At 46.1% G+C, this 22,568-nt stretch overlaps 1 long non-coding RNA gene across 2 annotated transcripts; it reads right to left on the bottom strand.

The window, feature by feature from the left end:
• Nucleotides 1-380: 380 nt before the first annotated feature.
• On the bottom strand, nucleotides 381-22,519 carry LOC148094028 (uncharacterized). Of its 2 annotated transcripts, XR_015714831.1 has the most exons (4): nucleotides 22,107-22,519; nucleotides 20,729-20,831; nucleotides 20,143-20,175; nucleotides 381-3,212 (listed from the first exon to the last, which is right to left on the bottom strand). It is a non-coding gene; the product is annotated as an uncharacterized LOC148094028 (long non-coding RNA). The 2 variants fall into 2 exon arrangements; XR_015714830.1 differs by lacking the exon at nucleotides 381-3,212 and having other exon boundaries at nucleotides 15,791-20,175; nucleotides 22,107-22,512.
• Nucleotides 22,520-22,568: the final 49 nt, after the last annotated feature.

The raw sequence follows: 22,568 nt of genomic DNA, 5'->3' as shown, positions 1-22,568 counted from the left end.
GAAAATTCTACAGCCTTGCTGCTGAAAGTGTGGTCCAGGGACCAGCAGCATCGACCTCCCTTGTGAGCTTGTTAGACAGTCAGCATTTTAGGTCTCACCAGTCCTGTTGAATCAAAATCTTATTTTAACAAGACCCTCAGGTAATTCTCATGCACCTTAAAGTTTGAGAATGCTGCTGTTTGGCGCCACGTTTAATGGTTTACTCCCAGGGAATGCTCACCGCTGAGTGGCTAAATTTTTCTTTTCAAATCCTCTTATCATTGGGCATCTAGATTGCATCTAATGTTTTCTCTGTTATCAATAACGCTGCAATGAGCACCTTCATACACATTTGTTGCTCTTGTTCCTTAAGTTCTTAGAGGAATTTCTGGGTCAGAGACTTTAAAAAAATACATTTTTATTTATTTTTTAGAGAGACAGGAAGGGAGAGGGAGAGAGAGAGAAACATCTATGTGAGAACAGAATGTTGATCAGTGCACAGGAGGACGCCCAACCCACTGAGTCAAACCAGCCAGGCCTGGGTCAGAGGCTTCTGATGCTCATTGTCAAGTTGCCCTCCAGAAAGACGGCTTCCGTTTCCACTTGCCCTGTAACGTCCGAGAGCGCCGAGGCCACTGCAGCCTGCAGTCCTTGGTGTTATCGTGCTTTTACATCTTTGCTGTTAGAGCTAGAAAGTCATATCTCAGGAGTGGCTCTGGATATACTTCCTTGGCTACTTACTAGGCAAGTGAGCTGCACATTTCTCCATATTAATACTGGCCATTTGCATTTCTTCTGGTTGTGTGTCTGCTGGAGTCCTTTCTACCCCAAGCCCACCAAGATAGTGAGAGATGCAGCCAGTGAGGGCTACAGAGCCAGTGGCCCAAGCCCAGTTCTGGTGCTAGAGCCCAGCACATCCTCAACACTCATGTTGCTGCCTGCGAGGGCACAGTGGGCCAGGGTCCAGCTCAGACTCAGACTGTCTTTCTTGTGGGCCCCAACATTGTGTCCAGAGCCCAGAGCAAGTGCCCCACCAAGCCCCTGCCTCTTGGCCTGGTGAGGGCTGGGTGCTGGCAGCCACCCAGGATAGTGTTCTCAGGCCTAGCTAGGCACCCCACCATTCTCCAGGCAGGCAGGCCAGGTGTGCTGGGGAGAGCTGGGGCAAGGACAATTCAGGGAAGTGACCCTGCCTAGTCGAAGAGCTCCTGCCCCAGCGAGCATTGTGAGCCACCCACTGGCCACTGCTGCTGAGGTTGCTGACGGTGGCGGCAGGAAGCAGCGCTTACTCAGCCCCGGCTGCACGTGGCTGTTTGCTGCCTCCCTCCGCCCAGCCTTCCTCCCAGGCATAGCCTGTCCAGCCAGCAGCTGGGGGAAGCGGTGCCTGGGGAGGAAGCAGCGGGACCACCCCCACATCCCCTGCAAGGCTGCACCTGTGCTTGCCGGCCTTGCCACCTGTTGCCTGACTGGGCAAAAGGCCTGCCTGGGGGCCTTGGCAGCAGAGTGAGGTCTGGGGCTGGGACACGGGGTTAGTCCTGGCCCTTGGGGCAGGTAAACTTGGAGTGGGACTCTGCTTTGACACCTACTGAATGCACCGTTAACTCCCCATAGCCACTGGGACGTGTGTATTATCATCTCCCTCTAACAAGGAAATCAAAGCTCAAAATAAGAGTAACTTTAGCCTAACCCAGAGATTGCTTATGAGGTTCCAGAACTCTGCCAAACACTCTGCAAATGTTAACTTATTCAAGTCCCAAGAAGAGTGGGTACAGCAGTGGACCTATTTTTGCTGAGGAAACTGAATCACAGAGATGTAAAAGACACGTGCTCTAGGTCACACAGCCTGTAAGGGGCAGACCTGAGTGTCTGAGTCCGAAGCTCACACCACAGGTGTCAGATGCTGTGTCCTCTGGCTGTCTGTCCTGCTCTTTGACGCCCTGACTCTGGGTTCCTTTGCCTCTTCTCTCCGGTAGGCAAATGGGGCAAAAAGAGAATTTGCATGAAATGTTGCAAATCTGGCACTCAGTTACCATGGGCAGCAGAAAAGTGTCTCCTGGTTAGGAGCTGGATGGGTAGAGGACATGGCAGAGGGGAAGGGAGGGAAGAGCTTGTCCAGGGGCTGGGGGCTCAGTGGGGCTGGTGTCTTGAGGATGAGGGTTGCCTATTCCCCAGAACAAGGTAGGGTACAGCAGCCCTGAACCCCCACTGCTCAGCCTCCTTTCATCTAGCACAGTGGCGGTGGTGGCCCCAGGCTGCCCTGAAGGCTGAGCAGCTGTTGCTGCTGATGCAAGCTGCTGGTTTTGGGAAGATGGGAGGGCGGGGAGGAAGGAGGGAGTTGTTCTCAGAGTGAGGGTCTCTGTGTAAGCCTGTTGATAAGCTTTCAAGTCTACAAGATGTGACTCTGGGTCCTTAACCAGATTAATTTCTGTCCCAAGTGGGGCTCAAGGCCAGGACTCCAGGCTTTTGGTAATCATGGTAGAGTCCAACTACCAGCTGTGATGGCCACCGGTCCTCTTCAGGATCACACTGAAAGGGTTAGAGCCTAAAGCCCAGGGGACCAGGGACTCAGAAGTACGTGGCAATTGGCAAGCCCATGGATGTTCCAGGGGGAACCCTACAGGGCAGGGCCCAGATAGGGGCTCAGTTTTGGCCCAGTCACAGTCCTTCTAGTCCTTGCCTCTTCCCGGCAGTGTCTCCTGGGTCTGGCCTAACTAAGTTGGGCTTCAGCCAAGCTGGCTGGCTTCCAGGTGGATTTGGGACAGACAGCTGGGATGTGGTGTTTCCCGCTCTAAAGAGATGGAGGCTGGAGATGGGGCCAAGGTGGGGCTGGAGCCTGGAGAGCTGAGCCCCTCGGCTATGGGTTCAGCGGGATAATAGGGTCACGGGTGGTTGGAGGCTGGTTGGAGCGCCTCAGTCAGGTTTCCCAGGGAGGGGACATATCAAAGGATCAGGGCCAAGGCGGTCCCATTCTTTATCCCAGTGTCCCTGAGACCTCAGTGGGTCCCTCTGGAAGGTCAGCTAGGTGGCCCTGACACCCCTCTGTGTCCTCGCCCATGGCTCTCACTCACTCAGGAGAAAAGTTCCTCTCCTTTCTGGGGTCAGGTCAGCCTGCTCCAGGAAACATCAGGCACTGTTCACTTGCCATTTTTTCCATGTCCCAGTGGACTTGGTCATAGCTGCTGAGACTCCTGCTTCCGGCGTCGAGTTCAGCTCCTCAAGACAGCCTGTGTTTGGCCCTATGGAGCACACATGAGAAACAACACGGCCTTTCTCTCCACCCCAGCTGCCAGGTTTGGCTTCAGTCCTTCTTCCTGGCCTTTCTTGTCTTGACAGCTCCTATCCATCCTTTGAGGCCCGTGCCAGCTATGTTGTTCCCTCTCCTCCTCAGCTGTTCCAGGCAGAATCACTCATTTCCCCCTCTTGCTCCCTTAGCACAAAGCACTGCAGGGATAATGCTGCCCGAAGAGCTGTTCTGAGCTCACCCTCTGCTCCAACATTTTTGCACTTTTCGACTTCATTATTCATCTCCCAGGCGGAGCTAGAGAACCCTCCACTGGAATCAAACAGTCCCCTAGCTTTCCCAAAACCTGGCCTGAATCTTTCCATCTCTATGCCCTGCTCAGGCCGTGCCCTCTTCCTGGGAAGTACTACCACCATGCTCACCTATTGAAATCCTACCCACTATGCAAGGCCTGGGTCTCCTGGTTCCCTTGGCAGGCTATGCTCCCAAAAAGACATGAGAGAAACCTCTCCCGGAGGCCCAGGGTTCCTCTTCCACCCCCTCCTCTGCTGCCCAGAGCCAATGGCTTATGAACAAGTCCCATAGAATATTCCATTATTTGAACCAAGCAGCAGCTGACAGCCTCCCATTAACATCCCATGAGAGTGCACACAAAGTGTGTCATGGTGAATATATGTGTTCATAGGAAGATACAAGCAAGCATGTGCATGGGGAGTTATGTGTATGTTTGACATGTGTGAGATTGTGTGAAAGTGGGTGTGTGCACTTGTGTGTACATGTGTGTGCATGTGAGGCCGTGCCCGTGTGCCGAAGCGTGTGTGCAGTGTGAACCTGTATGGATGTTGAAGGCACGTGCTCCTCTACACAGGTGGAGGCGTATGAGCACGTGGGTGGACGTGTCCTCGTGCACTTCCTTCTGCCCAGCCCAGGGGCAAGGGGGAGGCCAAGGCCAGTCTGCCTTCCACATACCCCCAGCCTCCAGAGGAGTGAGGAGGGGCTGCACGCTGCATCTCGACTTGTAACAGAGATAAATGAAGCATTCCTATGAGGTTGACAGGCCATGGTGGTGAGCAGCTGTGCGTGGCAGTGGTCTGGCCCCATGGTGACCTGCCCCCTGGGCGCCAGCCTTCGGCAACCCCTGTCTCCCACTGAGCTGGCAACCAGGACTAGGAGGGCTCAGGAAGGGTCCAGCACCAGATAATGGCTCTTTCCTGGTCCCAGGCCATAAGTGCCCTCCCTGGGCCTGCGAGGAGCTGCATATATTGGGCCCTGACAGTGGGGATGGTGACAGGGCCAGGGTACCCAGAGAATGCCAAGGCTATGGTCTTCTTTCCTCCGGGGAGTGAACTTTGAAAGACAAAGCAACAGCTTAATACTGAGGGAAGGTCCATTTATGTGAATCCACTTTAGCTGGAATAAGAAGATACAGGCTTAAAGTACAGCAAGGAAGTTTAGGCTAGACTTAAGGAAGGAGCGTCCTTCATTGACAAAGGCCACAGAATCTCCATCCGCAAGGGTCCCAACCACGGGGTCCTTATCCACCCACAGGACTAGTGCAGGGCTTGGAAGCAGGAGCCTGCCCTGGATGGCAGTTAGAAGCCCCGGGCCACTGTCCCGGCTCTGTCCTCTGCAGCCCTAAGAGGTCCGGGAGGGGCGCCCAGGGGGAGGTTAGTTAGGTGACTTCCTCCACTCCTCCCTCTGGAACGCTCTCATCCTCCATTTCCTGCTGCCCTCCTCTCACCTCTAAGTGGCTGCCCCAGCCTTGCCCCCAAAGTAGCTCCCTCCCTCCCTCCCTGCTGTTCTAAAATTCAGGAAAGAAGCCACAAATCTCCCAGAAGACCACCCCCAAAGGCCCAGCCCAGTCCAGCCTGGTCCCTGGACTACAGCCCTGGGCCTCCCACCCACAGGAGAGATGCTAGAGGCCCTGACCAGGAGAGGCACCCGGGGAGGGCAGGTTCTTTGGTGGGCGTGATCCTTCGCCAGGGTGGTCCTCAGGGAGTTGAGGCTCATTGAACCTGAGAGAGTGCCCTGGCAGGGGGTCAGAGGAGCCTTGGGTCCACCTCCTCAGTGCTGGGGTCCCACTTAATGAGGGACTTTGGGACCCTGCCTTGCCTTTCCTGGTGGCTTCCTCTTGCTCTGTAGTGAGTGGCCATGGGAAAGGACATGCAGAGGTGCTTGGGGTGAATCTGGAGGAAGGGCGGGTGCCCCTCCACACCCTGGGCTCCCCCTTCCTCCTCCTGAAGCTCCTGTGCCTTCCCAGGCGAGCCCAGGGACGAGAGGAGGAGGTCATTAATCACCGTTATTTATTATTTCTTATGTAATGGGTGTTATGAAACATGGGACCTTGTACCAGGCACGACTGGGAATATGTGAAAGATGGTCTCTACTAGTAAGTGCTTCCCATGGGATGACCAGGCCCACCCAGAGTCATCCAGCAACCTGCAGACCAACCTGGGAAGAGGGGCTCAGGCCATATTGGGCTCTGGCTGAAGGTGGGTCAGTCTTACTGTAGCTGCCCCCTTCCATCCGAGAGCCTCGAGGTAGGAAGTGAGCTGGATATGGGGGCCCCCTGCACTACAACAGGCCCAGATCAGCTCTGATTCAAGGGTGGCCTGGGTCACAGCTGGAGTTGTCACAATATTGACCCAGGAGGAGATAACATCCAAAGGGCTTGGAGTCCCAGTCGGACAAGGAGGGGGATGTCGCCGGAAAAGATCCCTGGCCCCCAGGGGGATCAAGCTAAATGGGGCTTTAATAGGTCTCTTCCAGCTCAGATTTCATGGGTAATTGGAAGCAGGTCCTGAGTTGAGCTGAGTGGGCTGGCCCTAGTGGCCTGCCGGAGACTGAGGCGTGGCAGGGGATACTGCCTCCATGCCATCCCACACATCCCACTGTGGCCTCATTGGGGACTTCTGGATTCCCTTACTCAGCTTTGGAAGTGCTGCTATTTTAACCCCTTCAGGGAAAGAAGTTGGATAAGCGAGGAGAGAAAGCTTGAGTTGGAGTTGGCTTGCTTACAAGGGAAAAGAGAAGCATGTACTGAGCCAATCATGCACTAGGCATTCATTCATTCATTCATTCATTCAACAACAACCCTATATTAACATTTAAAGCTGACAACAAGCCTTTAAAATAGAACACTTACATTTTTAATTACAAGAACAGATGCAGTCTTGTTGAAGTAAAATTCAAGCAATATCAAGGAATATTAAGTAAAAGTAAAAACTATGTTTTCCCACACTTACTCTGTCCCTCCCTCACCACTCCCATACCCCAGGGGTGACATCTGTCTAAAATTTATTTGATATCCTTCCAGACCATCTTCGATGCATCTTGTACTATATCCTACAGTTTCCATTCAATAATACTTCATTTATATCCTTCCAAGGCAGTAAGTAGAGAGGATATTCCTCATTCCCATTTTAAAGGTGAGAAAATTGAGGTTCAGAAAGGTTTAATGGCTGTCCCAGGCCTTATTCCAATCCTGACAGTTTCCAGCCTCTTCCCTGGGAGGGTAGATATCATGGCGCAGAGAGGCTGGAAAAACCCTGAGGGAGGGTTGAGATGGGAGAGAGGGGTGAGGAAAGAGAAGGAAGCACCAGGCTGGGGAGGGGGTGCAGGGTCTGCTTGGAGTGCAGTGGTGCCTCTTCTCCAGTGTCCCTCCAGGAGCCCACGCTGTGCTCATGCTCAGGGGCCTAGGGGCCTGAGGCCTGGGCTGGGCAGGGCTGGGCAGCTGGCAGTGGAGGGGTTTTCAGACCAAACCTGGAAAGAGGGAAGGGAGGATTGCATTTCAACCCCCCATGTGCCTGGGGCACATACATTCCTGCCCTGGTTGCCCTCTCCTGAAATCTCAAGGGACATTTCTTGCCTAACACCATTGGTGGGCGCTGGCCACTTCCCCTGCCTGCTAATGCTGACCAGATGGGCCTGGGGCTATCGTCCTACCTTCCCTCACAGCCTCCAGGTACCTGGCCTCCAGTATGTCCACCAGCTGAAGGGGACACCCCTGAGTAGCCAGGACCAGATCCTACTCACACAGGGTTCAGGGCACCCCCCTCAAAGAGGTAACTGAGGGGACAGGCAGGCGGGAGGCCAGCCCAGCCTGTGCCTCAGCCTGCAGTGCAAACAAGACTGGCTCTGAAAAGGTCGTGACCCAGGGGCCTCCACACTAGACACCTAGCTTTCCTCCTCCCTGCCTGGGACCTCCAAGGAAGGGGACCCAGGAAACTGAAGGAACATAGAAGATGGGCAGGGAAGAAAATATCCCATGCTCCTTCTGAGCGGACACACACATGCACATGCGCACTTGTGCACACGTGCTAATGCAGAAAGGGAGAATGTGGTCACGTATAGCACCGCTGCACATCAGAGATGGCTTAAGGGATGTCACCGGTATACACAGGGGCATGGACCAGGGGGCCTTTGGAGAGCTGTCCATTCCTGAGACTATTTGGAAAATTGCTCCCACAAGGACCAGCCAGACCTTGGAGGGGATCACAGAGATTCTCCCACAAGGCACTCTGGCCAAGGGGAAGAGGAGAGTGATCTTTGCCAATAACCTTGGCAAACTACTTTGTGCCAGGTACCATGCTGGGCCTGGGAGTGCACAGTACACCTACAAGGCTCAACTTGTACCAATACCGATGAGCATGTGGGAAAGAGGGTCCCTACCACCAAGAGATGGACCAGTCCCTCCACCAGGGGTTGGCTGAGCCGTCACTGAGGGGCAGCAGAATGGTCTTTGGCCAAGCTGAAGCCATGCTTAGGATTGAGACCCTCGCCCACCCCACCTAGTGCCCAGCTTATAAGGGGCCAGGGAGGGCCTCAGTGTCCTCCCTGCCCCCACCCCCACAGTTTAGGCCCCTGGCTGGGGCCCCAGAAAGGAAATCACTAAGGAGGATTGAGTGTCAGTTCACAAACTAATCGGATCAGCGCAAACAGTTACAGCACACGTTGTTCCACCAGTGGCCCCCTCCCCTGCTCCGCAGACCCTCGTGGCTGCTGGCTGGCAGGCAGGCCCATGACTGGCTGTGAGGCTTAATCACCACGGTGGTGGCGACGTGGTGTTAACAAATGTCTGCCCATCAGACTCCTTCTTGGGGAGCCCGGGAGGGAATGACCCCTGACAGCTCTCCTCCAAGAAGGAGCGTGAAACTGGATCCCAACAACACGCTGGTGGCTGCCAGCCAGGGTAACGCCTGGCTCCTCTCGCTGCCTGCTGGCCTCTTGAGTGTTAGCCCCTGCTCCTCCTGCCTGGGCAGAGGGCCCGCGAGGACAGGCCTGGGGACTGAGCATCCCCTGAGCACTAATGCCACTGCTCCTTCCCTGCTGTCCTTGCTGCCTACAGCTGAGCCTGGGGAGGTGGTGCTCCCTGGCAGCCAGAATAAATTAGGTGCCGGACATTGAGGTCTGCTAGGCATTTCCTGTGTTGGCTTTGGCTGGTGAAGCCAGGCCAGTGGGCCGCCCTCTTGACCCCAGCAGAGTCAAACAGGCACGTCCCAGACTCTGGAGCCCACTGACTTCTGCTCTGTGCCCCACAGGGAATCCTGTTCCGGAAAAAAAGATCAACCCTCCCTGCCTGGGTTCCCACTGTGCTGCCTTCCTTTGCCTTGTAGGGTGCTCTGACTGCCCGAGGCCTGGCCAGCCCCCAATGTGGCTCCTCTCAATGCATGTTCCTCAGGCTCCAGAATGGAGTCCATGGAATTTGTGGATCTCTGAACCTCCCAGTGCCTCTGGGATGTGGCGAGGCCCCTCAGCATGCAGGCCCTAAAGCAGGGGTTTAGCAGGGGGCTCTGAGCTCCTCTGAGCTTCTACTCCCATCTGTCTGTGGAATTTCTCCAACCCAAGGAGAAATTATCCTTTGCCTGGACCCCAAGGAGCAGTGGACAAGGAGACTGCTCTGGGTGTCAGTGCCTGGGTTTAAGCCTAGGAACCCACAAGAGCTCCCATGCCCAACCGTGGAAGGGCTGGCTTCACCTGCAGGCCTCAGCATCGCTGGCTCTGGTTCCCCAGCCCATGTTTTCTTCGGCTTTGGGTCTCTGGGATACCAGATTGTCCAAAACAAGATGTCTTCGTGATACTTATTTTCCCAAAGAGCAGAGTCTATAACACAATCACGCTCTTTGTGTGCTGTGAGGTCTCCAACTGCCCCCTCCCTGGTTGCCTCCATCCCTGCCCCAGCCAGGTCCCCTAGGGGCATGAAGCACTCCTCATTCCCAGTGGACAGGGGTCTCTAGCCTAAGATTTGGCAAAGCTGGGCAGAAAGGTAAAGCCAAATTCCACCCCCATAGTCCATCACTGGTCCACAGTTCTTTTTCTCTCTTCCCCAGCCTCAGGGTTCTAGCAGAGGCCTGGTGAGAAGCAGTGGGAAATGAGAATAGTCTACAGCACAAGCTCTAGAATTAGAAACACCCGAATAAGAATCCCAGCTCTACTGTACACCAGCTATGTACCTTAAACAAGGTATCGAATGGCTGAGAAGCTCAGTTGCTTTGTCAGGGAAATGGGGACAACAGAGGTATCTACGGCCTAGGGTTTGTGCAAGCAGTCAATGGGCTTAGTCTATAGTAAGCCCTCAATAATTGACTACTATTGATATAGCTATCCCTCTGGATGCGGTTGGTTGAGCAATCACTAAAGGTTCAAAAGAGTGGTCCTGGGACAAGCCTATGCCACACTTAGGATGGAGGCCCTGCACCCCTACCCTACTAGTTGCTTCCTTGCACCCAGCTGGCTCTGCCCTGGCATCTCTCTGAGTAGGCTCCAGGCTCAGGCTGGTTCTCTCTTGAGCCACCACTTCGTGCCATCAAGAACTTGTCACCTCGATTGGACAGGCCAGCCCACCAGGGCAGAGCAGTGTCAGGGGCACGTGAGGATGGTTGGATACCCTGAGTCCCTGCTTTTGGAGGTCTCTACCTTTCTCCAGGGAATAGAGAAGGCATAGCACAAGTACCCTTGGCTCCTCAGTGCCAGGCACATGAGTGCTCAGAAATTTGCTGAATGTGTGGTAAAGGAAGGAAAAGGCTTTGTATTTCCTGCACTGCTCATGAGAGGAGCAATAGGCATAATTTTTCTAGTAAGTCTGGGGTGATATTTATCAAGACTGAGGAGTGTTTATCACCTTGATGAATAATTCTACTTTTGGTACTCTTCCTTGGGAAATAATCTGAAATGCCAGAAGTCAGGTCAGACTGCAATAGGTCCCATAAAAATTTCTACAGTGTCATTTATAACTGCAAACAAACAAACAAAAAGAAGATACCTTAGTATCCAATGGCAGGAGACTGGTTAAGTGTATTATGCTATATCCATTCACATAAGGAAGTAAAGAGTAAAATAAAAATATTCCATTATATATATATAAATGGAATATTATTCAGCCTTAAAAAGGAATAAATTCTGACACATGCTACAACGTGGATGGACTTTGAGGACATTGCTCTAAGTGAAATAAGCAAGACAGAAAAGGGCAAATATTGTATGAGTCCACTTATATGAGATTCCCATGCACCAAAAAGGTGGCAGGTTCTATTTCCAGTCAGGGCACATACAACAGGTTTCGGGTTCAATTCCGAGTCAGGGCCCATGCAGGAGGCAATCGATAGCTGTTTCTCTCTCACATCGCTATTTCTCCCTCTCTCTCCCCCTCCCACTCTCTCTCTAAAAAATCAATAAAAACATATTTTTAAAATAAAAAATAAGAAATGGTTAAAATGATAAATTTATGTTATGCATATTTTAACTCAATAAAAAAGAAAGAGCCCGGCTGGTGTGGCTCAGTGGTTGAGCATTGACCTAGGATCCAGGAGATCACAGTTCAATTCTCAGTCAGGGCACATGCCCAGGTTTCGGGCTCGATCCCCGGTGGAGGGCGTGCAGGAGGCAGCTGATCAATGAATCTCTCATCATTGATGTTTCTGTCTCTCTCTCCCTTTCCCTTCCTCTCTCTGAAATCAATAAAGATATATTAAAAATAAATAAATAAAAACTAAAAAGAAAGATCCTAGGGAAATGAATCAAAATGTTTGCAATGAATACATTTGAGTAAAGGGATTATGGGTGATCTCTATCCATTTTAGTTGCCAACATTTTGCCCCTAGTAAATGAGATTTTTGTTTTGTTTTGTTTGTTGTTTGTTTGAAGGAAGTTTGCTCCAAGATCTCCCAGATGTGTGCTGGGGGTGGGGGTAACCGGGTGGCTCTGTCCAGCTGCAGCTGGAAATGAAGGAGCACAGCCTGTTGGGGGAGGGCTGGCTCAGAGAAAGATCAGGGTGTCCCTTAAACTTTTAAAAAATATATATATTTTATTGATTTTAGAGAGAGGAAGGAAGAGGGAGAGAGGAAGTTGAAACATCAATGATGAGAGAGTTGCCCAGCCGGGCGTGGCTCAGCGGTTGAGTGTCACCTAAACTCTTGCTCTTCTACTTGCTGGCCTCTTTCTCTGCCTTCTCTCCACACTTCGGGCCAGGCCCAGGGGCCTTTCCCCAGGAACAAGACAGTCACTGGCTTGAAGGGGTTGCCTCTGTCCTAGTGGGAATTTGGGCTTAGGGCTTTCTCAGACGGTCAGTACCCGAGACGCCTTCCTGCTGCTGCTCCGCCCCAGCCCAGCTGCAAAAACAACAGCCCATACCCAAAGCCCTGTGATAGCAGCCCAGAATGGAGCCTCAGTGTGCAGTGGAGTGAAGATGGGGCCCGTCAGCCCTAAACAGACCTAGGAACAGGGTTGCTTTTGGGAGTTTTGGGGGTTTCCTCCTGTTCCCCTGGGGAAACCTGGCTCTAAGGCGTTTGGTGAAGGGTTTGGGGAGGCCTGGGGGACAGAGCACCAACTTTGCCAGTGGCCTTCCTGACTCCCTGGGGACTTTGGAGGGTGGGGGCGGAGACGGGGAGGGATCCAAACCACTTGGGAACACGCTCAGCCAAGTGGTGGGCAGGAGGCTGCAACACCGTGGTTCCCAGGCAGACCAGGGCCAAGGATTTCCCACGGGCATGAGTGGTCACTGGGCTCTGCAGAAACATCCACCCCAGGTTAGGGCCTGTGAGCCCTGGGAGGTTTTGTGCAGTCTTCCTTTCAGGGGCAGGGGTTGGCAGGAGTGATTCAGAACCCAGCAGGGCTCTTCCCTGTACACCCCCCAGCACCATCAGGTGTGTGCTGGGCATCCTAGCAAGGCAGGGCACAGCTCTCAGAAGTCTGCCACCTAGATTTCTCAGCATCAGCTCGTCTCATCCATTCATGCCTCCCTATTCATATGACCGGGTAGGGCCACAGAGCTTATGTCACCAAGATACTGGTTTTAGGCTGGTGGAAGCCTGGCCCCTGTTTGGCCCCTAAAAGCCATTCCTCCCACTCTAACATGAAGGCTGTGGGTGCTGTGGAATTAGGAGGCACTCTGGAAGTCTCTGGAGACAGACACACCTGGGTTAGAACCTAAGCTCCACCCCGTTAGCTCTATAACTGGGCATGTCACTTAATCTCTCTGATCCTCAGCTTCCTCCACTGCAAAATGAAGAAATTAACATTTACCTTGCAGAGTTTTGGAAGGCTTAAATGTACATGCTTACTAACTGGAGGACACTATGATTCTTATTACTCAAACCCCCCAAATTAGCTGAGATTGGAAAGACCCTTCTGACCTCAATTCTTAGCTTCTCCCCCCTTATATTACATACAATGTAGAGTATGCTGGAGAACTCTCCCACTCCCCACCCCACCTCCTTTCTCTCTGGTTAGGAACCAGTTCATCAAATTACACTCTGAAGTTAAACAATGACTGTTGTTAGGGATGTTCCTGGCCACAGACATCAAACCAGAGGTAGAAACTATTCCAGGAAAGGAGGAAAGCCAGCTGGGAGATGGTGAGCCTCGGGCCTCTGGGAGCCACCAGCAGCCTCTGTCTGCAGGTTAGTCACTGTGTCACTTTTGCACCAAGAGTGGAGGGAAGTTCCTCAGACCCAGGGCACCAAGCTTCCTGACTGGGCCATCCCATCATGCAAAGTCTGTTGCTGTTCTGAATGCTCTCAGGCAGTTAGAATAACTGGTTCATTCTTAAAGGAGAGGAGTTATGGAAATAAAAGCTGGTGTTATTTTTCTCTGGATTATCTAGTCTTCCAAATTAAAACCAGGTCCTTATTAACTACCCAAATCACTTTTTATGGGCATTTAAAAAAATGCTCTCAATTATGTAATGGGTATCCAGACCTACTGCTTTAAAGATCACTAGTAGCACAATGTCTCTAAATCTTTGAGATGACTACCACTTTCAGATGTCACTGTTATCATCTCCACTGACAGACAAGTTAGGAAGGGGAGACCTGAGATCCATATGACTTCCAAACCCAGGCTTTTCAACAGTATAACATTCAACTACACTGCTATCATAGCCAAGAGGATACCTGGACAGTGGCCCCGGGTCTCCAACTTTTTTTTTTTTTTTTTTTTTTTCAGAATCATAGACTATTTGTTTTTGTCTACCTATGTACTTGGCCAGTTCTCACTGAGGATGGACCTATCAATTGTGGAATAACTGATATCTTGACTAGAACCAGCCAACTTCATAGGGGTGTTTAGAGACCAAAAGAGATAAGGAGCATGAAAGTCTTTTACTAAAATTCAAAGTACTCTAAGTATAAGGGATGAGTTTCCCCTAGTACAGGGGCTGTTTTCCAATACGCAATATATGGTGCTTGGCATAAAGATGCTCTAAATACACATTGAATATGTTGATCTATAGAGCATCTGTTAATCTGCAACTCTAATAACAATGGGGTAGTATTTTTTCTAGTCACATGCCCTGTACCACTACCTGTGTTTGTCATTAGAATTTCCTTCCAAATTCCTAGCAACTGACTATGTTCAAGGGGTAGGTAATCTCAAGAGCAGAGACAGATTCCACAAAAACATAAATCCACTTATAGACCATGACTAGCTTCTCGTCTAATCAATCAAATAATAATGAACTCCCACCTTGGCTGAAAATAGGGTTGGGTTCCCAGGAAGACAAAAGAGAAGCTTAAGTCAAGGCTTTAGCAACTCAAAAAGTTAAGCTGAAGGGGAATTTGTTGAGAAGTCCAAGGGTAGCTCTATGTTCAGGCCTGGCTGGATCTAAGGGCTTACATCAGCTCATTTCAAATAGTCCACCTATTTGCTCTTTCTAAAACTTGGCTCTGCTTGCTTCTGCTTTTCCTGGAGGAGTGGCCTGACCTTCTCTGCAGACAAGCTTTCTCCATGAGGCAGGAAAGCTGGCCACTGGAAATTGACCTCCTTATAGCAGACAATCTCAAGGACAGAAAGCCTTTCTTCTGGGGTCGAACTGTATAGCAAATCACAGGAAAGGACTGAATGGCTTTGCACAGCCAATCAGCTTGGAAATAGGGTGACTGACCAGACCTGAGTGGTACGCCATCCCTGTGGCTAGGGGCTACTTGGGACATCAGGAAGCCCTGGGATTGACAGTTCCACCTGAATGTCATGGGATGAGGAGGGGCAGTTCCCAAAGGAAAAGGAGTGCTCAGGACAGACAAAAACAACAGGTGTCCACTACAATAGCACTTGTTCTCAGGTTGCGTAAAGACATGACTTATCCACCAAAACAATCAGAAGGATAAAAACAGTAGTGCATTCACATGCCCAAGTGTTAAGTCAAAGTCCTTCAGGAAAAGGAAGTGATCCGATAGCCTTACAGGAGATTCTTTAGAACTGGAGGAGAAAGACACAAATATTTTCATCAGTCTTCCTTCCCCCAGTTGAGAATTATCATCATAATCACCTTATTCTCAGAATTAAGTTTGGAAACTATGACTTGATAATTATGAAATTGGGACACTTTTGGAAAATCAACAACATCATGCTCCTGGTTAAGAGAATGGGCCTGATGAAAGATTTCTTCTTTTTCTTATAAATAACTTTTCTTTCTGATTAAAAATGGGACATGTTTATTGCAGAAATTTTGGAAAAACACAGGACAGTACACAAATAAAAATAAAGATAATTCTTGTATTTGTTAGGATTGAGTGTGACTGCAAGTGCTAGAAACCCCAAAATAACAGTGGCTTACACACGACTTAAGTTTCTTTTGCTTGCAGATACATGAAGTCCCAATGTGCAGGCTGGTATGGGAATTCTACTCCACAGAGGCCTCAGGAGGAGGAGTTCTCCTCCTACCAGCTCACTACTGCCGTCCCTGCAGTGTGGCCCGCATCCTCACCATCTAACCTGGCAGAGCACAGCAAGAGATAAAAAGGCCAAGGACTCATGCCAGCTATTTCCTAGGGAAGGTTCTCAGAATCAGCAACACCACACTTCCATAGTCACATGACTACCTCTGCCTGCTGGGGAGACTGGGAAACATCTTTATTCTGGGTAGCTATGTGCCCAGTTAAAACTCTATTACTATAGAAGAAGGACTTCTGAGGCAATTAGGGGTCTCTAAAACACCTGTAATCATACTACCTAGAGATAGTGTATATGTCATTTATACACTCACATATCTACCCACCCAACCATACCTAGATATAGATACAATATATAGATATAGATAGTTATGGTATACTATGTGTACATATGTATGTGTGTGTGTATATAAGTACACGTGAGCATATGTATATATATTTTATATAATACATATGAATAACATATATTTTTAAATGAAGTTGAGATCCCAACTCAAAATATATTATTTTTGCATCCTATTTTGAAAAATTGCAGACTTTAAACAGTCTTTTTTATTACCTATTTTAGCCCTGAGTCATTTAACAATTATAGCTAGAGTAATGTAATAATTTATAATTTTCTTTTAAGTGTATGTTTTTATTTTATAAATCCTGGTTTATGAAGTTTTTGTTTATTTATTTAGAAATAAGTGTAGATTAACAGGAAGCTGAAAGGAATGTACACCAAAGTCCCATGCACCCTTCCCCTGCCTCCTCTGATGGTAACATTTTACACAACTACAGTACAATAGCAAAACCAAGATACTGACATTGATGCAACACAGAAAGCTTATTTAGATTCTACCACTTACACATGTGTGTATTGTTTGTAGTGCGATCCAATTTCATCAGGTGTAGCCTTGCATAACCATCACACAATCGAGAGACCTAACTGTATTATATCCTGTGTGCCACTACTTTACACCCCACCCATCCCAAGTCACCACCCATCCTTAAACCCACCCAACCACTGATCTATTCTTTATCTCTGATTATGCTACTTCATGAATGTCATGTAAATGGGATTATATAGTGTGTATACTTTTGAGAGGTATCTCTCAGCATAATGTTCTTGATGTTCATCTCAGTTGTTTCATGTGTCAATAATTTGTTCCTGTTTATTGCTGAGCCAATTCCATGGTATGAATGTACCATAGTTTGTGTAAAAATTAACCAACTGGAGGACCTTTGGGTGATTTCCAGTGTTTGGTTATTATAAATAAAGCTGCTATGAACATTCATGTACAAATTCCTATTTGGACATAAGTGTTCACTTCTCTGGGATAAATGACCAGGAGTGCAGCTGCTGGGTTGTATTATAAATCCATTCTAAGTTTTTAAAGCAACTGCCAAACTATTTTCCAGATTGAGTATATGCAACCTGCCTTTTAAACTTACTATGTTGTCATTCAAACAATTCTCCTTATCATTACATTTCCTGTCTTCTAAAACATGATATTCTATTGTATGGCTGTACTGTAATTTCCTAATTTTGAATATTTAGAAATATTTGTTATTAATAATAAAATAAAAAATATTATTGTGGATAAGTCTTTATTTCTATTTCTGACTCTTTCCTTAGGATAAATTTCTAGAAGTGGGCATACTAGTTTAAAGGTTATGAATGAACATTTTAAAGTCTTTTGCTATGTATTTCTAAACTGTCCTACTGAAAGGTGCTTCAATTTACAATCCCACAGCAATATATGAGAACTGGGCAAAGTTTCTAAGAATACTAATATTGCAACACAAATCGCAGTCAAACCGTTGGTATCTTAATATATAAGATCTTACAAATCAACTAGAAAAATATACATACCCAATATCAAGATACTTTGGGCTGCAAGTGACAGAAAACTCAACTCAAAATTACATAAACAATAGAGAAATGTAGTTTCATGTAATAAAATGTCTAAAGGTAGGGCAGCTTTCTGGATTTGTTGATTTCACACAATGGCTTTAATAAAAAGCACCACAGTATACAAACTAACAGCACAGGCTTTGAAGCTAGACTGTTGGGTTTATATCTCAGCTCTTCCACTTACTGGATGTGTGACACTGAACAAATTACTTACCCTATTTATTCCTCACATTCCTCTTTTGAAAATGATTATATTAAGAGTACTCTCTCATAGGGTTGTTGTAAGGATAAGAAGAGTTAATATGTGTAAAATACCCATTAAGTGGTGATATTATCAAGAGTCTAGGTTCTTTCTGTTTTGTATGTGTGTGTGTGTTCTGTTTTGCCATCCTCAGCATGTTAACTTTACCCTCAGTCTTGAGACTGCATGATCACAAGACAGCTGCAGTAACTCTAGGCTTCACATCCAATGAGGCCAGAGATAGAAAAGACTAAGTAGTCTTCTCCGTTTTTTCTTAAGAACAGGAAACCTTTCCAGGAAGTCCCAAGTGACCACACTCATATGCCACTAACTAGAAAATGAGTGAAAGTATCATAATTGGCTTAGACCAACAAGGATTTACCCATAAGCTAAAGCCACTTACCCTTTGGATAGAAAATGAAACGAAATTAGTTCTTCTAATAAGGAAGAAAGAAACAGGTATTCAATGGACAACAAGAATGTCTACCATACATCACATAAGAAAGATGGGCAAATCATACATACCAGCAATTCATAAGAGAAGAAATATAAGTGGTACATAAACATGAAAAAATGTTCATTATGATGAATGATTAATGAGAAATGCAAATTAAAACTAATCAAAAATTTTTTCTTTATCAATTTGGTAATGACGAAAGGAATGAAAATCACCTACAGTAGCAAAAAATATATAAGCTGCATAGAAATAAGTCTTACACAAGATGTGCAAGATCTACAAAAATAAAATTATAAAATTTTACTGAATTGCGCTGGCATGTGTGGCTCCGTGGTTACAGCAATGTCCCTAGTACCACCGAAGGGTCTCAGGTTAGATTCCCAGTCAAGGGCACCTACCAGGGTTGCAGATTTGATCTCCGGCCCTGTTGGGGCAACCAATTGATGTGTCTCTCACACGAATGTTTCTCTCCCTACTACCCCACCTTCCTCCCTCCCTTCCACTCTAAAAATCAATGGAAAAAATATCCTCGGGTGAGGATTAACAACAACAACAAAAATAAATTAATAAAAAGAGCTCCTTGGTTTTAAAAAACTTTACTGAACCATATAAAGATGACCTAAATAAATGAAGGTATATACCATGTTTACAGATAGGAAGACTCAGTATCTTAAAAATGTCAATTCCCCTCAAACTGACTTAGAGATTTAAAGCAATTCCTATCAAAATCTCAATAGCAGGTTTTTGTTGTGGTGGTGGTTGTTCTGTTTTTTTAGGGTTTTTTTGGGGGGGGAATAGACAAGTTAGTTATAAAATATGTATGGAAGAGAAAAGGCCCAAAACTAGTTAAGACACTCTTAAAAGAAAAGAATATGGCACTGATTTTTTTTTTTTTTTTTTTACCAGACAAGCAAGACTTAAAAAAAAAAGACAATAGTAATTAATGTGATATTGGTTCAGGAATAGGTAAATTGAACAATTTTTATGGATACTTTTGTGGATTAAATTTTTGTGGATAATTTTGTGATGATACTTAAATCATCACATCTCCTCCCCACCTCCCCCTTTGGGTCTTGTTGCCTCCAGAGACTCCACAGACTCAATGATGAAAGCAATCAGCAAGAGTCCTTACACAAACTTGTTTTTTTTTTAAATCCTCACCTGAGGATATATTTATTGATTTTAGAGAAAGAGGGAGAGAGAAAGAGAGAGAGAAACGTCGATGTAAGTCAGAAACATGGATCCAATCGGTTGCCTCTTGCACATACCCAGACCCAAATTAAATATGCAACTTAGGTATGTGCCCTGACTGTGAATTGAACCTGTAACCATTTTTTTGTGTACCAACCAGACAACACTCCAACCAACTAAGCCACGCAACTAGGGCCGTACACAAACTCTTGAAAAAATAGAGGGCCCCCAAACATACTCACGCATTATAGAAACTTGACATACTACAGTGGTAGCATTGAAAATTGCTGGACAAAGAATGAAAAAAGAAAATATAATTGGATTCCCACCTCTCACCCTACATAGAAAGTAATTCCAAATTACGTGTAAAGGCAAAATTTTTAAATATTTAGAAGAAAATATAGATTATATTTATGACTTTGGGCTAGAAAAGAATTTTTTAAATAAAACACAAAAGGCATTAACCATAAAAGACATTAACTATGAAAGACAAGATCGATACATTTGACCATATTAAAACCAAAGCAAAAAGAAAAAAAAGCCATAAACTAAGAGAAGATATTTATAAGACAAATAACTAAAAAAGATTATATAAAGAACTTCTACAAATATATTTGAAAATATTTTTTTAAAGCCAAAAGAAAGTAGGCAAAGGAAACAAATGTATTTCACAAAGAGAAAAACACTTGACCAAAAAACATTGGAAAAAGTGAACAACTCTTGGTAATCAGGAAAACATTTACGGTCTCAGTGAGATAGTCTTTTATATCCACATGAGTCTCCAAAACTAAAATAGCTGATAATACCAAGTGTTGGTAAGGATGTAGATCTTGAACTCTTTAAGTCCTTCCAGAGATAGCATACATTGATTTAACCACGTTGGAAGACTAGCACTATTCGTAAAGGTGAACATTCACATAGCTATGACTCACCTGTTCCACTGGGGATATATATGAATTTATATTCACCCACCTGCTAAAACACTGGAAACAACCCAAGGATCTGCTGAAGGAAAATGAATACATAAATTGTGGTATAGTCACACAACTGAATATTATGCAGCTGTAAAAATGAGAGAACTACAGATACATGTAACAATATGGATAAATTTCAGGAATGTCAGTGAAAAGTTGCAAAAAGTTACAACTTACAAAAGACTCAAAACAAGAAAATCTAAACAATATGTTGTTTAGGGATTATAAATATATAATAATTTTTTAATAAAGCAAAGGAATATCAATCAAAATTTAGTTTAGTGGTTATCCTTGGGTATGAGAGAAGGTAGGAAAATGAGTTAGAAGAAGAGCTCACACATTGATGTGATGGTATTGGCAGTATTTTTAGGGTGTTGTGGTTTTTTTCATGTATCACATATTTACAGGGGTTGGCAAAAGTAGGTTTATAGTTGTAATACAAATAAATAATACAATAATTAATAAATAATAATACAAGAATAAACTGTGTTACATGTACTCACAACTGTAAACCTACACTTGCCCACCCCTGTATTTATTTAAATTGTGGTAAAATACACATAACATAAAATATGCCATCTTACCTTTTTTAAAGTATGCAGTTCAGTAGCATTAAGTACATTTACATTGTTGTGTGATGTAAGGACACATCCATCATCCACCATCCATCTCTAGAACTCTTTTCATCTGTAAGACCAAAATCTCATATCCATTAAACAATAATTCACTCCTCCCTCCAGCCCCTGACAACCACCTTTCTTCTTTCTGTCTATAAATTTGAGAATTTTAGTTTTTCAGTTGAGAGATGGGTCATGGGTATTCATTTTGTTGTTATGCTTCATAACTTCCATATATATTTTTATATGTATAAAATAATATGTGCTTTATTTTTTAATGGCTCAGTACCTGAAAAAAAATAAAGAACAATATCCAAAATTGACCAGAACATGGTAAGTGCTAGCAAGCATGTAAAATGATGCAATTTTTAAGACATTTAAAACTCAACATGTAGTGACATTGACAAATTTTTATGGCTTTTGGGAACTACTGTATTTTCAATTTTGGTTTTGATTATTCATTGCTAGTATAGAGAAATATAACTGATTTTTATGTGTTGGCCTTGTATTCTTGCTAAATTCACTTATTAGTTCTAGGAGGGTTTTTTGGTTATTGATTCTTCAGGATTTTCTATGTAGACGATAATGTCTTCTATGAACAGGGATAGTTTTCTTTCTTTCTTTCCCCTCTATATGTTTAAATTTGTTCTTTCCTTACTGCAATGGGTGGGACTTTTAAGAATAATGTTAAATAGGAATGGTGAGAGTAGACATCCTGGCCTGGTTCCTAATCTTAGGGAAAAAGCAGTCTTTCACCATGAAGTATGTTGTTAGGTGTAGGATTTTGTAGATGCCCTTTATTAAGTTGAAGTTTCCCCCTATTCCAAGTTTTGTGAGAGTTTTTAAAAAATTAAATGGCTGTTGAATTTTGTTAAATGTTTCTTGCATCAGTTGATATGATCATGCGGTTTAACTTTAGATTGTTAATATGGTTTATTAAGTTGATTGATTTTCAAATATTGAAACAACTTTGCATTCCAGGTTTAAATTCTGCTTGGAAATTATGTATTAATCTTTTTATGTATTGCTGGATTTGACTTGCTAATTATTCCAGATTTTTGCATCTGCTGTTCATGAGGGATACTGGTTCTCAGTGTTCTTTTCTTGAACTATCTCCCATCTGATTTTGGTATTGATATATCTTTTTGGAGGGCCATTTGTCAATTGTAACAAGCCTTAAAAATGTATGTGTTCCACTTCTAAGAATTTATCTTAAGGAAATAGAGATTCTCATTACACACAGACCTTGTGTTCAGATACTTCTGGATTTAAATATAAATGCACCCCCTCACTAACTGCGTCTGTTTCCTAACCTAACCTGTAAAATAAGGATAAGACGACATACCTCACCGAGTTGCATTCGATGAGCCAGTCCACACACACTGCCCAACATCTGGACGCTCTGGGTAAATGGCAGCTCTCGGGGCTGTATTATACTGTCACTCCTCTGCAGTCTGTCCAAGCGGAAGGACATCATTTTTGCTCCCATATGAGCTCCCTCTTTGAATTTCCTTATTTTGGTGGGTATCGGTCTCCTCATTCCTGATCCCTCTGTCTCATATCAGGTGTGCTGGGCGGTGGGAACGCACAGGCAAGAAAGATACGGTCCCTGCCCTCAGCAAGCCGGATCCGTCAGAGGCGCCGCGCAAACGCAGCGTTATAAAAGGGGGTCTGCCCCCGGGGCAGCGGGCCCCGCAAGCGCCTTCTGAGCGTCTGAGGCAGGAGACGCGGCGGTCACTGGACCTAGGGCACCAGGGAAGAAGGCCGCAACTGCTCCAGCGTAGCCTCGGGTAGCAGCAGGCAGAAA

This window comes from Miniopterus natalensis, chromosome 1 (genome assembly GCF_054644295.1).
Source record: "Miniopterus natalensis isolate mMinNat1 chromosome 1, mMinNat1.hap1, whole genome shotgun sequence".
Taxonomy (NCBI): Eukaryota; Metazoa; Chordata; class Mammalia; order Chiroptera; family Miniopteridae; genus Miniopterus; species Miniopterus natalensis.
This window is presented reverse-complemented; position numbering and strand designations above follow the sequence as displayed.